This window comes from Carassius gibelio, chromosome A17, assembly GCF_023724105.1.
Source record: "Carassius gibelio isolate Cgi1373 ecotype wild population from Czech Republic chromosome A17, carGib1.2-hapl.c, whole genome shotgun sequence".
Lineage (NCBI taxonomy): Eukaryota > Metazoa > Chordata > Actinopteri > Cypriniformes > Cyprinidae > Carassius > Carassius gibelio.
Window position 1 is genome coordinate 18,411,919 of NC_068387.1, and position 15,811 is coordinate 18,427,729.

General features: G+C 40.7%; 1 long non-coding RNA gene across 1 annotated transcript; it reads right to left on the reverse strand.

Moving 5' to 3' along the window:
• Nucleotides 1-995: 995 nt before the first annotated feature.
• LOC128031679 (uncharacterized) lies at nt 996-14,796 on the reverse strand. Its single transcript, XR_008188130.1, has 4 exons — nt 14,580-14,796; nt 5,874-6,006; nt 1,465-1,582; nt 996-1,364 (listed from the first exon to the last, which is right to left on the reverse strand). It is a non-coding gene; the product is annotated as an uncharacterized LOC128031679 (long non-coding RNA).
• Between the last annotated feature and the right edge of the window lie 1,015 nt (nt 14,797-15,811).

Consider the following 15,811-nt stretch of genomic DNA (forward strand, 5'->3'; position numbering starts at 1 on the left):
ACAAATCCACAATTTAGAGCCTAGCTTGTGTGTGTAAAACGCTTAATTTAGTCTGTTTTGTAAGTAATTTTGTTTATTTTTCAAACAGAATGATTGCATGGTGGGTGGCCACAGTAACTTGTAATGCTGGTCTGAAATCTCTCTTGTGTCTCTGCGGATGCTGTCAGGACCCATTCCACTCCCGCCGAGTGGAAATAGCTATTTTTTTTCACAGATCTCAGCCATTGTACACTTACAAAATGCTCTCTGGTCTGCATCATGTACGTTTAGGGCTTTGTTTCTCGCACTTAAAAGTTAAAATGTTAGTAAATTCAGGATTTCTATGAATCAATTGAGAGGTACACAAGATAACGAACATGTCACGAGTTGGTTAGAAGCTGAACATGTCACATTCTTATGGTCTGTAGTTTAGCAGCACAGCTGTGGTTTTGTGTTTTCTCTCACTTGTTAACACAAAACAGTCCATTCACACCCTTTCACACAAACACATAAACAGACACAAACACTTGTATGAAGCGGACACTGCTGCCCTTTTGAACAGGCTGGATAATTGGCCCCATTCAGTCACCGTGTGTGTGTGTCTCTGTGTGTGTGTGTGTGTGTGTGTGTGTGTTAGTATCTCCTGTCTGTACTGTATATAGAGAGCAGAGGATGTGGAGAAGGAAGTGATGGGCTGTTTCATGCCTCTTTATTATTGAAGAATACCTTTGATTTCTCTAAAAACCTGTCTGTGTGGGGGAGACAAAAGGGAGACGGAGTTCATTGTCTGAGTTTTCTCCAATTGCAGATGTATTTTACAAATTGAAACAATTTATAAAAAAAATATTTACATACTTATGTAATTAATTACATATTCATATTCATATTTTATTTCACTGGGTGTGTGTGTATATATATACTGTATATATATATATATATATATATATATATAAAATAACTTGTTGTAATTTTTTTTTTTCTTACAGGTAAATCTGGAGGACCTGGAATGAAAAAAATACTGACACATTACACACACAATTAACTTGACTTTGGATATGTTTGTTTAATGTATAAACCATCTATACAAGCACTAAAGTATATCACACAGGAATATGGTGCATGTGATGATGAGTCACTTGTTTACAATCTTGCACTTAAAAATATATTTTCATGTGAATTGGAACAAATATGCATTTTGATGTCATGCAGTCAGGTCAGACAAAAACTGTGATAATATCAGACAGACAGACAGGAGATGAAGTCACATCAAGTAGAGATGGTCACAGTCTGTTACCATTTGCAATGCATTGTACGACATTGAGTCACAGCCGCTTCCGGACTTAAATGTTTGGAAAGATGCTGTTTTTTTTCTCTCTCTCTAGCACCTGAAAGACACAAAGGTATACATTGTTCTCTGAATATAGATGCAACTTATAGTAGTTGCCATTATGTAAGTGTGAGAATGTGTGAAAGATAGAACCGTACCCAGAATCCCTTCCTGCTCCAGTTCCTCTTCTGTCGCCATCAGACGACTGTATTTGTCCATTTTCTCTCAACCTCTCAGCCCGCCCAGTTTGAGAAAGGATACACCAGACCCTACAGCCTTTAAACGCACACATACTGTAAATGGTCAGGTCAAGAAGAAAGAATCTGCTCCTAAAAATTTCATTAAACCTGAAAGTTTTTGGATTAAGAACATGCTAAACAAATCAAACTAAGAAATAATTAAGATTTTCCATTTCAGTAATTATTATACTAATCAAATCAGCTAAATTCTGACATTCATGTTAATTAAAAAAAAAGAAAAAAAAAACATTTTTCTTTGCACTTTTTGTGCAAATCATCCTATAATAGCATAGCTTTTAATGAAAAATGTTCTACTTAATTAGAAAAATTATTGGTCTCGGGTCTTTGAACTCTGTCATACATTTGGTTTGTGTTCAGCAACACATTTAATCTACAGTATGATAAAAATGTAATTTCATGAGCTGCATCAGTTGTTTGGCTGGTTGGAGGTTCAGGAACTAAATGAATCTGATTTCAGGCTTAATAAAAAGACTTAATCAGAGACAAGTACATGCACACATACAGCTAAGAAATGAATTCCCTAAAAAAGATTAAAAAAAGAACTGTCAACCCACCCAATCATTTATGTTGCATTGACTGAAACTGGGCAGTGGATTTCTAGTTCCCAGCACACTTTGCATAGGGAGAGACCAGGAAAATAAATGATGAAATGAAGTGCTGTTCGATGTGTTTTTGGTAAAGGGAAAGACATATTAAAGTTTTTTGTTTAGTTATTTTTTGACATTTAAAAGAGTTTATGTTTATGTTGATTTTTGAGGTTACCTTTATGGTGAAGTATATACTCATGTAGCTATAGGCTACATGAGCTGTAACTGTGCCAATGTCATGAGAAAATTTTTACTTGATCATTACTTGCATTCTTCAAAAATCTTACTTAGTATTGAACACGTGTTGTGTTGGCTTTTACCTTTTCATAAGAGTACATATGGTAATTAAAATAAAAAATAAAATAAATCAGTTTGAGGGTCAGCATGTTTACACAGACTATATTGTCAGCATTTCTACACATCACAATCAAACAATCATACAACATTTATGTGGATGTATGACAGCTATTGGAAACCTAAGCACAAGCTCTACTCTTCCCCACATTGGTAACCAAAAAAATAAAAAACAAACAAGAAACATTTTATGTTGTTCGAACTCTTTTAAATGTTCAAAATAACTAATCATTAAAAACTTAAACTCAACAGGTCTTTCCTATTTCATAAAAATGCCTTTTTTACCTGGATACAAGAACAGTGACTGCAGAAGAAAGTGCAGGGGATGGAGATGTCAAACTGAAGGATCTGCAGTTTAAAGTGCACTATATTATCCTATGTCATCGGAATCTTAAAGGAGAGCTGAAGCATGAAAGTTTTTAGTTCCTGCTTATTTCTCAAGCAAACATGTCCAATAATGCTGGGGTTGTGGAAATGAAGGGAGAAACATTTATCTAAACATGCAATGTCGACATAGGGGCCACCATGTGAGAAGACCCACTCCATGCAGAATAAAACAGCTTTTTCTAAGCCACTGATATAACTGAAGGCCATCATATTAAATATCCTTTTCAAAAGTACTATTAATTTCTTTAGGGATACATTTTTTTTTTAAGTAGAAAAGGTAACCTGGGGCACCTCTAAATCTGTATACCTTTGATTTTTCTAAGATTTCAATATAGGTTGGATTCAATTAAAAGGTTAAAACAGAGTCATCTCACATAGAATGAAACGTGTGACTCAGTACAAGCTGCTACTGTTCTTGAGAGTAGCTCCCAGTAGGATTTCTATGATAACAGAGACGTGTGGAATCTTTTACAACAGGTCTGAGGTCAGGGAGATGACAGCAGAGTGCAGAAGATTGGCTGGAATCTTGTTTAACCTCTTGTCTTTGAATCCCACAAGGTTTTTTATTTGGTGTACAAGGAAGGGCTGATTGATCCTGTGGCAACCTCACTTAACATGACTCGGAACCCTTTTTTATTCTGATATATTTAATGTGTGAGCTCAAATAATATGTCACATCAGTGATGTTTCACTGTGCAATACAGCTAAATACTTTTTAAAATGGCAAAACATTAAGCTCCTTTACATTTATCACCTTCTTTCTTGTCTTCGGCATGGTGTAGGAGCCTCAGACACTGATTCATTCCTCTGCTCATCCTCCTCCTCTTATCTATTAAGGCTGTCCTTGTACTCCAGGTAATGAGCCATGAAGAAATCAATGCCGACAAAAGACACGCAACCTCTGTTGTGCATGTGTGTATTAAAGCTTAGTTATAATAACAACCTTCATGTTCTTTGACTTATGCTTGTGTATTTTGTATTGCATGTGTAATCACCTAAGTACTTTATCCATATTATATAAGTTTTGCAGCATTGGACTGAGATGCTCTCTGATCCACTTCAGAGCTGTTGTGATGGACAGAGCTTGTGCTCGATTTCTCTGTATTGTATTTGGAAAAGTAGTCAGAAAGTTCTGTTGAAAAGGGAGTCATCTCGTTCAAGCACTCCCAAAACACATTGAGCTCAAGCCTACAGTCGGCCTGTTCTTTGTCCCAATGTAAACTGTCATAATTTCTAAACGAAAACAGCAGCACTCAACTGCAATATGGCCACCATGCCAGAAGGCATCATTTACTTACTTTGCAAACAGAGCGATAGAGATAAGGCAAGCAAATGGAGAATGAGACAGAGAGTGATCTGATGTTCACACATAGTGGTTGGTTGCTGAAGCACGTGAGTCACAGTCAGGGGCGTCATGGACTCTTTTTTTTTTTTTTTTTTTGCGGTGGTACTCATCATGCTTGTCATATGACACACAGCAGCCAAGAGCCATACACTGTAAATATATATACAGTACACACTGAAGGCATCAAAACGATGAATTAACACATGTGGAATTATACATGGAATTATATACATAACAAAAAAGTGTGAAACAACTGAAAAAATGTCATATTGTAGGTTCTTCAAAGTAGCCACCTTTTGCTTTGATTACTGCTTTGCACACTCTTGGCATTCTCTTGATGAGCTTCAAGAGGTAGTCACCTGAAATGGTCTTCCAACAGTCTTTAAGGAGTTCCCTGAAAGATGCTTAGCACTTGTTGGCCTTTTGCCTTCTGTCTGCGGTCCAGCTCACCCCTAAACCATCTCGATTGGGTTCAGGTCCGGTGACTGTGGAGGTCAGGTCATCTGGCACAGCACCCCATTACTCTCCTTCTTGGTCAAATAGCCCTTGATGCCTTCAGTGTGACTCTACAATTTTCATAATCATGAAAATAAAATTGGGCAATGGGCAAAGTAGCCTACAGTAAATAGTGCAATTTATTAACTACACATAAAAACCTCTCTTTTTACTAAAGTACCGGATATGGGTGTCATGCCATAAAACATTTTTAATACGACTGACTTTGTATTAAATGTGAAATAAATAAAAAATTATGTTGTAATTTAATAATTATAACACTTTCATTGTACAAAAAGAAAACATAGAACATTTACATTATCAAAGAACATTTTAAGCACTCTCAAAAACTCTCATTATAATCACTGAAGCTGTTTACAATGTGAAATCCTATTCACATCGTAGGCACATCTACTCTTTGTTGTTTCTGATGAGAGAATTCGTCAGAAAGCAGAATTCCTTCAGAGCAAGAGAGCAAAGCACAAACTGAATGCCTCTGATTGGTCATTGCATTCATAAACTCAACAGAATCGTGTGTGATTGGTTACAATGTGCAGCACTGTAAAAACGCATGTATCTCTGGCTCAGCACCAGCCAGCGAACGCAGATTTGAATTTAGCAGCTGATGCTGTGCCGCACTGCACATTCTAATCACACCAGTGTGATTGTATGAAATCATTAAAAAAATTCGGCTATTATTGTCTGTTGGTAGCTGCATTCATATATCCACTTGGCTCAAAAATCTGAGGGGGCATGTGCATGACGCCTCTGGTCAAAGTACAAATGCACACGCTCTGCTACTTTAGTTGTTCTGTGCTGTCTGTGTGTGCATAGGTATGTGGACCTGCTGTGACCTAAATTCATCATTGTGTCACTGTCTCTACAAATTTCTGCTGTGAACAGCATGGTGCAAACGGCACACGGTGAAAGGTTACAGGGCGATGAGGTTCCAGTTCCTTATAAACATCAAAACAGAGACACTCAGATCTGATAGCCATCTTGTTTGCTTAATAGCAAAGCTAATTTAATTAGGATACTTTAGAGCTACCAGCTGTTATACACATAAAGTTCATGGGACAAACTGGTAGCTGCTCTGAAAAGTAGGAAAAAACTTGTTGATGACTTCTGAATATACATACCTTTCCTCATTTCTGATGATGCAGTACACTTGGGTCTGAACTGCTGTCAATCCTCTTCTGTCAAACACCTCTCTCATAGGGATTTTACTAATCACTGGAGTAGATATAGGAGAGCCTGGAAAAAATAGTTTGCCTGAAAAAGACCAGTAGGCAGTTATTGATGGGAGTTCATTATGTTGGTCTGTAATTATGAGGGTCTGTCTGAACTAAATCAATACTGACTTCATTCTGGTGGATTAACAAGTAAACTGGAGAAGACTCAATGACAATTGTCATTTATAATTGTATAATTATAATTCTTAGATAAAATGTTAACAGCTGCTACTGTATATCTCAAAAGCAATAATTATTTGATTTGTCCAACCAGATAACCATAGATATCATCTGGCTTCTGCCAAAAAATCTCGTTCTATCTTCCGCGGGACCCCGTTGGACCTGTAATATTCTGCGGCTTCGTTCTTCAAGTTGTAAAACCCCTGGTCTTCTTTTGATACTGTTCTATGGCTCAAGAATCATTTATATGACATGGTTGTTTGGTTTATGACAGAATTTGTTCTTTACAGTCCTTTGCTGTCATGTGCGCGTCACCGCAGGCTTTGTTTACGGTCTGCGGTTGCTCGGCAACCTCAGATGTAACACCGTGAGAACAGAGACTAGTGTTTTTTCTTTCATAACGCATTTAATTGGAATAAGTACAATATCCATCTTGACGCTGTTGTGGCCTCCATAAATATAACACGACCCTCCATTCCTCTTGACGTTAAATGATGAGTATTTCGCGACCTCTTGTTCCCAAACCTTTAAAAGACTTTTAAATTAAACTAGTGATAAATCTGATAAAGCATTATTAAACTTAATTGATGGGGGGGGGGGACTACATGCACTCGCAAACGTGAGCAAAGTGAGTGAAGAATAACATCTCGGTTACGTATGTAACCTTGGTTCCCTGAATAGGGAACGAGATGCTGCGGTGACGTCACCACGTATGGGAACACCTCCGGTGTGACGAATGTCTGAAGCCCTATACCATCCCGCCAATCCTATTGGCCAAATGGCGCATAGCACCACCCTACGCATGCGCACGCATGATATACCTGGGTGCAGCGCGCCATTTCGCTCAGATTTCATGACTGAAGATGAAGAAGTTATCAAGGTACGGAACGGCCAGAACCGCAGCATCTCGTTCCCTATTCAGGGAACCAAGGTTACATACGTAACCGAGATGTTCCCTATCATAGGTCACTTCGATGCTGCGGTGACGTCACCACGTATGGGAACGATATACCAAAACGCCTGACGTACCTGATAACTGAGATCCGAGGAAGCATCTGCTCAAGCGGAGAGAACCCGGGAGCCAGGAGCCATCCTCACATCCAGACTGTAGGACTTGATAAAAGTGCTCGGTGAGGACCATCCTGCCGCAGCACAGATATCATCCATAGAAGATCCACTGAGAAAAGCTTGAGAAGAAGCCACAGCTCAAGTGGAATGAGCCTTAATTCCTAAGGGCGAAGCGAGTCCGCGCGCCTCATAGGCCAAAGAAATTGCCTCCACCAGCCAATGGGACATGCGCTGTTTTGGAACCGCATGGCCCTTACTTTTATGTCCAAGACAGACAAACAGCTGGTCAGAACCACGCCAAGGGGCTGTGCGATCCACATAAGTCTTTAAAGCTCTCACAGGGCAAAGACTTAGATCTTCTGATCCAGCCTCAGCAGGTGAAAAAGCTTCCAGAACCACTTGCTGAAAGCGAAAGAGGTTAGATGCGACCTTAGGAACATAGTTAGGCCTGGGCCGCAGCAGCACCTTCACAGAGCCCGGTGCAAATTCCATGCATGAGGATGAAACAGAAAGAGCCTGTAAATCCCCAACTCTCTTGAGGGAGGATAAGCCATGAGAAGAAGTGTCTTCAGTGTCAAGAATTTATCCGATATGGTCTCCAAGGGCTCAAACGGATGCCCTGATAAACCTAGCAACACAATGGATAAACCCCATGAAGGAACTCGCACAGGGCGGAAAGGCCTCAGCCGTCGCGCACGCTGTACGAAACGAGAAACTAGTGGATGACGCCTCATAGAGGCACCGCCTATGTATTCGTGGTAAGCTGAAATGGCTGCCACGTAAACCTAAAAGTGGCTGGTGTTATGTCATCCGAAAAACAATCCTGGAGGAACTCCAGCACTGAAGCCACTGGGCAGTAAACTGGATCCACATTACGATTGCCACACCAGGCTGTAATCAGTCTCCACTTGAAAGCATATAAGCGTCTCGTAGAAGCTGCTCTAGAATTCAATATAGTCTCAGTGGTTTCAACAGAAAGACTGGGACATACTAATGCACTCCGCTCAGTGGCCACGCCCACAGTTTCCACAGATCCGGCCTCGGGTGCCAAATCAGCCCCTGTGCTTGCGATAATAAATCCTGTCTGAGGGGAATCTCTAAGGAGAGCCCGCTAGCAGACTGATCAGATCCGCAAACCACGGCTGCGTGTGCCATCGCGGAGCCACCAGCTAGCAGCTGATCCACTCTGTCCCACCGTATTCTGCATAATACCGCTGGGATCAACGAATCGGAGGAAAGCATACAGACTGGTCGTGGGCCAGCTGTGAGCTAATGCATCCACGCCCAGGGGCGATGGGGGCATAGGGAGAACCATAGCGGGCAATGCGTAGTCATGTTTGACGCGAATAAATCCACTTTCGCTTGCCGAATGTCCGCCATAAAAGATTCACCGTCTGGAGGTGTAATCTCCATTCTCCCTGTTCCAGAGCCCGTCTGGATAGCATATCTGCTCCGAAGTTCAAACGTCCGGGGACATGAACAACTCGGATCGACAGAAATTTTCTCTGAGACCAGAGAAGAACATGTCTCGCCAGCCTGCACAGGGGGCGAGAGCGTAATCCTTCCTAATGATTCAGGTATGAGACAAACGCTGTGTTGTCTGATCTGAGCAGCACAAGACGGCCGATCAGCAGATTCGCGAATTACTGGAGAGCCAGAAAACTGCCAGTAATTCCAACCGGTTATATACCAACTGCGTTGTGCAGCTGTCCACACTCCATGGGCTGGTAGTCCTTGACAAACAGCTCCTCAACCGGTCAAAGACGCATCCGTCGTGACGGTCTCTGGGAAAGCTCAAATCCCCAGCCGAACCCCGGTGGGAGAAACTCGGTTGGCATCCATAGCTTTAATGACATCACACAACTCCGTGTCACCGAAATCGTCGGATGCGGAAGACAACGGGGTGAAATATTTCGTCTTACCGGCCACTTTTCCACTGAAAAGGGCGCATGAGAAGTAACCCCAGACAAATTACGGGGAATGCCGCTGCCAATCGTCCAAGTGGTTAACAGACGGACGCCCTGGAGCCGCAACGGGGCCAGAGCTACATCCATGCATTGAGAAGTACGGGGTCTACGACTTCTATAGCCCCTTTGCTCAGCAGAGTTGACATCTCCTGTCACAACACTGCTATTACCATCAGTCTACCACCGTGGAAAGAATTCAGCGGAAAGAGGCGGGCCTCTAAAAACGAATTGGTGTATCCGTGACAATTGTGCGTAACACCCATTGAGAAATGCCGGGCAAGCGTTCCACGCGACCCAAAACGATACTAGCAGTCTCAAATTTCCGCTTTCTGCAACGCTGTCATACACATAATGTCCGTGCACGGAAAAGCCTGCGGCATTCGTGCACAGGGGAAGTACCAATGCTGCTCGAAGCGCTGTTTGCTGCGAGACAGTCAATGTTAGAGCGTAGGGACTGCAGTGAGAGTGTTGGATGCGCATTAGCGGTCCAACAGCACTCTCTAGTGGAGGGCACAGTCCCTGGCGAACATGAAGTAAAGCGCATGCGTAAACTCGCTGCGTTTCGTTGTGTATAATCCTGAAGCGTATCCACGGCAGGATTAAATTCACCAAGATAAAAATCGGGCCACGTCGCCATTGCGAGAACGTGGCGGCTGTATGAGCAGTCACAAACTGGCCATCTCTGCCAGCCTTTTGTGCCGTCCCTCAAACTCTGAAGGCTGGATTGTGCAGAGTGTCTGAGGGGGCGCTCAAATGATAGCTCAATCCAATGATGCTCGAGGTGGCTTTGCTACGAGACAGTCAATGTTAGAGCGTGGGGACTGCAGTGAGAGGGTTGGATGTGCATTAGCAGTCCAACAGCACTCTCTAGTGGAGGGCACAGACCCTGGCAAACATGAAGTAAAGCGCATGCGTCAAACTCGCTGCGTTTCGTTGTATATAATCCTGAAGCGTGTTCACGGCAGGATTTAATCCAACAAGAAAACATTAGGCCACGGCGCAAGCGAGAACGCGGCAGCTGTGTGAGCCGTCATAAACTGGCCATATTTGCCAGCCTCTTGTGGCGTCCCTCAGACTCTGAAGGCTGAATAGTGCAGAGTGTCTGAGGGGGCGCTCAAATAACAGCTCAGTTCAGTGACGCTCGAAGTGCTTGTGCTGCGAGACAGTCAATGTTAGAGCGTGGGGGCTGCAGTGAGAGGGTTGGATGTGCATAAGCAGTCCAACAGCACTCTTCAGTGGAGGGCACAGACCCCGGCAAACATAGAAGGAAATGCATGCGTCAAACTCGCTGTGTTTCGTTGTGTAAAATCCTGAAGCGTGTCCACGGCAGGATTTAATCCAACAAGATAAACATAGGGCCACGCCGCTAACGAGAACGCGGCAGCTGTGTGAGCCGTCATAAACTGGCCAAATTCGCCAGTCTCTTGTGCCGTCCCTCAAACTCTGAAGACTGAATTGTGCAGTGTCTGAGGGGCGCTCAAATAACAGCTCAGTTCAGTGACGCTCGAAGTGCTTGTGCTGCGAGACGGTCAATGTTAGAGTGTGGGGAAAGAGCGAGAGGCTTCTCGTAAGAACCGTAATAAGAGAATAAAATTTGCCGAAATAGACACGACTCGATACGTCTAGACGAGACTAGGTCGCGGCGGAGTTTGGCGCGATCCGTTCGGCTAGAGAAGTAGTCAAACGGCATCGCTATATAATAGCAGTCCGCCATGTAGCACACTGAGGAAGGGGAAGCGCGTTTCTCCTGTCCGCTCGGAGGGAGAGAACCGCTTATGCAGGTCAGAGTCTACTCTGAGTAGAAGCTGCGGTTAGACAACATAGTATAAAGCAAAACTGCTCTGATCAACGCGCTCGAGTAGGGGAGAGCGAGCAAGTGGAAAACTCCAGTGCATCACTGTACTCATAGTCAAGCCGCACATATCGCCCCTAACCAACACCTCGTGCGGGGCCTCGGCGACCGCAGAAGCGAACGGTGGGGGTTAGACGCGAGGCGACTGAAGAAATAGACTCCAGAGCGCGGATACTTTTCTCATTTTACCATAGCCGTAGGCTATCACAGAGAGAACATGAGAGAGGCTGCAAACGAATCTCTCATGAGTGCCTCCCTGTGATAAACCCATATACGGCTCTTACCTTTCGTTGACTCATCGCGTCCGCGAAAGAGGAGTTAAACACTGCTCGAAGAAAATCGCTGGAGAACGCGAGATGATAGGGCACAGAAGATTCGCTATTCCTGAAGGAATGAAATCTGAGCGAAATGGCGCGCTGCACCCAGGTATATCATGCGTGCGCATGCGTAGGGTGGTGCTATGCGCCATTTGGCCAATAGGATTGGCGGGATGGTATAGGGCTTCAGACATTCGTCACACCGGAGGTGTTCCCATACGTGGTGACGTCACCGCAGCATCGAAGTGACCTATGATAGGGAAGCACCATTATTCGTCGCATGATCGCATCAACAATTAATATAAAATAAAACTGTTTTATAGTAGCCTAATGTATTTTTAATTGTTTTAACCATTTTTATTTTGTTACAGAAAAAACATGACCCAGCTTCAATATGTTATTCAAAATAGGCCTATATGACCGTAATATGATTTAGATCTCAGTGTCAGGTTGTTGATTACAGGTTTCACGGAACCGTTGTGTGATATTAGCAGCGCCGCCGTTCCCACCACGCGCATCACGCACTGTGCGTAGGGCACCAAGTGCTGAGGGGGCACCAAAAATAGCCTAATTAATTTTTTTTTTAATGGCGGTATTATTTCATTAGCCTATATAAATATTAGCCATATTTTAGCCATGTATATGTAACAAAAAAGGGGGAACAAGAAAGATATTTATATATATATTATATATATATGCTCTAGTCTAGAAAGTAACGCGGTAACTGCGGTCAAAATGTGGACGTTTTCGTACTGAATGAACAAAATGACAAAAACAAGGTTCTTAATAAAGAAAAAGCATTTTACAAATAAAACGATGCTATAGGCCTACTACTACTATAGCCTACTTATAACCTAATAATCATAATAATGTAGGCCTAAGAAGCCTATTAGACTAGCCTACTTGTCGAAAATAAAAGTATAATAATAATAATAATAATGCGTTATTACATTTTGTTATTATTAGACTATTTGTATAAATGTTACGTAATAAAGTGTAGCTAAATCTGCGCGCTTGAGTCGCTACCATTAAAATATATTTGTTTGCTTCTCTGTTTGGATGACATGAATGGCAGGTCGCCACTGGCCAGTGTAATGTTAACCGAGGCTTCTATTTTATATAAAATATAAAAACCAATCTGCCTTACAATCTGTTAAAGCTAGCATTAATGGCAATTTATATGTTGTTTATTCATTTTCAAACTTTGAAATCTTTGAAAACAAAACGCATATCAATTAGCTACTGAAACTGAAGTTAAGGCAGGCAATTATCAGATAAATCTGATCATTTAAATGGTTTGGGAATTTTTTTGTTGTTGTTGTTGATGACATTAAAAAAATACACTAGGCTAAGAGAAATCTAAAAGGAAAATAAACATTTGTTTTATATGATTATTAGCTCAATTCACGCTGACGTCTATGCAATTAGTTAGCTACTCTTTATAATTACGCAGTTTTGCAAAGTACAATACAAAGTAGTAATTTATTATTTTAAGAAAGCCTACTATTTTATTGTTTCATGTAGCTAGCTATAATTTAATTTGATGTAAAAACAAAACAAAAAAATCAAACACTCTCTCTGCGTCTTTTAAATCTTGCTTTTATTTGGTTTTCTACATGATATTTAGCCGTGTGTGCGTGGGCTCTTAAATGATTTTACCATTTACCAGTGTAAATTAATTAAGCACATAAGGATATTTTTTGCAATGTTTTGATTTAGAAGTTCAAAGAGTGATTTATTAAATATTTATTTTGCCAGAAAACATCAGATTTTTTCCGCAGATAACTGTTTTAGACGGTGGTTCATTTATTTGCTCATGGAGTATTTTTTAAGGAGTTTTTACCTTCTCTATACTTTTTTTTTTTTTTTGAAATATATTTTGTTACCATTTAGCATATAGGCCTGTTACGAGTAATAGTGAGAAATATTTTACATTGTATTTGACTACATATAATTTTTTGCGTTAGGTAATTCTCACAAAATTTTAAAGTAGGCTATTCGTTTGCGAAAATATTATTTTCTGTGCCTCAAATGAACTTTTGTTGCTGTTAGTTCTGTAAGGCAAATGTCCTTGTCCAGATTAACGAAGGAAAAGGACTAAGGTTTTAATTTTTCCCCGGTACATGCTCTACTCTTAGATTGGTTATTAAAAGAAACATTAAAGGGACATTTCAACATAGGTTAATCTTATTGGTATAGGTACTGAGACCATTAGCCTATTTACGTGGAACAATCTGGAGTATAAACAATCTGTTTCTCCTTTTTCCGAATTAAACGCCTGTGAGACTGGGTGGCATGCGCCTCTGCTCGCGACTAAAGTTAGGTTCACGCGGAGGTCAGTCGCTTCGATCAGGACAGGAAGTCATCGATAGGGCACAAGAATCACTGACGTCACGGATCAGAGCGGGTTTCATTGGTTTTGCTCTTGGCTGGGGTGCAGATGGGGCACACGCAAACAATATCTGACACACCATAATATGCTTGCTTAATCATAACCGAGCCTTCATCGTATTTCCTCATTGAGCAAAAGAATACGATTTTAAGAAGAAACTGTATCAATTGCCTAAAGGGAAAACAAACTTCACAGAAATCAAGTAGGATGCATTCCATTAGCGTGATTCAAATCTCTAATGCAATGTACGCGGAATGCGTCACATCTAAATGATGAACAAGTGCGAAAACACTTATGAACCTAAATAAAGGTTCAGATCTGACCTAGGTAAACTTCACTTTACAGAACATTAAGATTCACAAAAAATCACGTGGTCATTGGAGAATAATTGTTTTCAAATATTTCTAGATTTAATTAATTTTAAGCAGATATCTAAACACAGACTGTGCGGTCACCTCGCATGTTACTCTCGCCACCAGCCGGCCGCGTCTGCGCACTCGACTTCAGTCTACAAGCATTCTGAAAACATTTATTTTCTTTTCAGATATTATCCCGCCTAAGAGAACACACAAATTTTGCACTAAACACGATTCGCAGAATTCAGGTAAATTGCCTAAAAACTACAGACAAATAAACAATTTATTTAATATGTCAGTGATTTATTAGATTTAGAGCTTACTATCAAACATTGTGATCTATAATTCATAATTAACAATGCTGAATATAATGCTAAACTTAAGACTGTAAATATATTATAAATATGTAAATTGACATAGCCTTCGTGTATTAAGAGTCATCCAATTTCTTTGATTTGATTAAGAATGTTTATTGACTTACATTTCGGAGAGGATACATCCATAGACCCTTCCTTTAGGACAATCCGGGCTTAAGCTATGTGGAAGAGACAATCCAAACTCATATCTCCAGATCTATATAGCCTACTGCATAAGAGAAGAGAATATAAGAGAGCCACTAGTGACCCAATGAAGAGAATCGTAAAACCCTGCAATGCTTTGGCTAAAGCACCCTGTTTAAACAGACCTGTGCCTGTTGGGGCGACCGCTGGACCCTGTGAAGGAGTCCGGGCTTTTCAAGAAAGCTGGAAACATCCACATTGTCAAGACATGTGACTGCCAGTAGGTCAGACACTCCGAGACATATTTGTTTTCTGTTTTGTTCCTCCTTGCAGACCTTCATGGAGTCTCAAGCAATGTTTCCACATTTATATTATTTTGTTATGATAAAGTTCTAGCAGGTAAATTTAATGTTATTTAAATATTAATTCGTGTCAAGCACATACCATCTCGTGCTCAGGCACTTGTTGCTTTCTTATCGCTTAAGGCCATAACTGCGTTTTTGTCCTGTCAGCATAATACATTTTGACATAAGGCATGTGGATCATATCAAACACAGAATATAGCCTAATGCACTTTACGTCACGACCAGAGCTTTCACCAAAAGCTACATTTGCATTCAAACTTTTTAATTGCTTGGAGAAAGGGCCATTTCTTAGCGTGTCTTAAAGCCGTCAGATGCATCGCCTGATGCCCTGATCAGTGCTTTCAGAGCCGCGCACTTGCCCATTCATGTTTTCAAACTTTGCCAGGTGTCATCTGAATAAACACCAATAGATTGTTATTATTATTATTTTATTTATATTTATTTATTTTTTTTCAGTTTGTGTTTCATCCTGAATTAATACGACCACGAGCACTCAGTGCGGAATTCCTTGCCATTAATTGAAGAGTTGTTTTATAACTTTGGCTAATAATTGAGCTTGTTTATAAGAATTTTGCGTGTTTATAGCGTGCAACTACACGAGGATCCTAAACGTCGAAATTTATTCGTCTGTAATTGTTTTATTAGTATTCAAGCGTAAAAAAGGTCCTGACAAGAAATATTTGCCTATTTATTACAACTGGATCTAAAATCATTTTATAAAAAATAATAAATAATATAAATATATTTTATAAATAAATTTATAGATATTTTACGAATACTTCAATAACCTTTATATGAATAAATATAGGCTATAGGCTAATCTAACAAGAAATCGCCTAATTAACATA